We start from the raw sequence: 1567 nt of genomic DNA, 5'->3' as shown, positions 1-1567 counted from the left end.
TCTTTACTGAGCTACTTTCCCATTGATCTGTCCTTCTCTGGTAGCGGAGTGTTAAAGTCGCCTACTATGATTGTTGAGTCCGTGATTTCTTTTTACATCTTTTCAATAGTTTGTTTGACGAACTTCGCCGCACCATTGTTGAGAGCGTAGATATTCAATATGCTAATTGTTTCTTGGTTTATTGAACCTTTGAGCATTATGTAGTGTCCTTCGTTGTCTCTTTTTATGGTTTGGATCTTGAAGTCAATATTGTCGGAGATTAAGATAGCCACCCCTGCCTTTTTGGAGTTAGAATGTGCTTGGAAGACTTTCTTCCAGCCCTTTATTCTTAGCATATTCATGTCTGTGTGCTTAAGATGTGTCTCTTGCAGGCAACAGGTTGATGGATTCTGTTTTCAGAGCCAGTCCTCCAGCCTTTTTCTTTTAATGTACGAATTGAGTCCATTGGAGTTAGGGTTATTATCACTATCTGTGGGTTCATAGTCGTCATACCCTGTTTTGTGTTTTGGGTCTTTACCTATCTGACCTCATATCAGTGTGCTGTGTTTGAGTGGAGATTTTTTATGTTGTCTTCTTTTTCATCTGCAAACCTCTTGTCCTGATAATTGTTGCTGGCATGTTGGCTACTAGATGGAGCTGGGCTATATGGTGATCTCCTGTTTGTTCTTGGTGGAGGTTGATCCTCTGGCCATAGTGAGTTAGGCAGTATCTTCCGCAGGCTCAGGTGGTTTTCAGCATATTCTTTGAGTTTTTCCTTGTCCTGGAAGACCCTTATCTCACCATCCATCTTAATGGATAACTTGGCAGGGTACAGGATTCTGAGGGAGGCATTTTTTTCCTTCAGCTTTTGGAAGATGTTGCTCCATTCTCCCCTCCTCTTCATGGTTTCTGCTGATAGGTCTGAGCATATTCTTACCTGTGCTCCTTTGTATGTGATTGTCTTCCTTTCTCTTGCTGCTTGTAAAATGTTTTCTTTTTCCTCGAAGTTGGATATTTTTACTATTATATGTCTTGGTGTGTTCTTCTTGGGGTCTAGTCTAGCTGGGGTCCTTTCTGCTTCTTGTATGAGTAACTGGTTCTCCCTTGTTAGGGTGGGAAAGTTTTCTTCCAGGAATTCCTTTGCTATCTTGATTGTTGACTTGTATGTTGTGCTGAGTTCAGGGAGACCGATAATACGAAGATTATTCCTCTTCATAGCATCTGTCATTGATCTCAAGCTATCTTCTGTTTCTTTAATTTTCCTATCTGACTGTCTATCTCGGTTGCTTAGTTCTCTTTGAGTGTCCTCGAGGTCACTGATACAGTTCTCTGCCTCCTCAAGCCTAATTGTAAATTCTGTGAGCTTGTGTGTGGCTTCTGCTACCTCCTCTGTTAGCTCCTGCAGTTCCCTTTGGTGGATAGACTTCATCCCCTCTATTGTGGACTTCATCCCCTCTATTGTGGATTTCATCTCCTCTATTATTGTATCCTTGTTCTGGTTTGCTTCCTTCAGCTCCTTTATTACTGCCAGTAGACTTCTGAAGATTTCCTTCTGTGGCAGATCTGTATCTGCTTTTTCTATGAGAGA

Source organism: Echinops telfairi, unplaced genomic scaffold (assembly GCF_000313985.2).
Source record: "Echinops telfairi isolate 266 unplaced genomic scaffold, ASM31398v2 ScPeMD7_2010;HRSCAF=2546, whole genome shotgun sequence".
Lineage (NCBI taxonomy): Eukaryota > Metazoa > Chordata > Mammalia > Afrosoricida > Tenrecidae > Echinops > Echinops telfairi.
The sequence above is the reverse complement of the archived record's forward strand: the minus strand, read 5'-3'. Positions refer to the sequence as shown.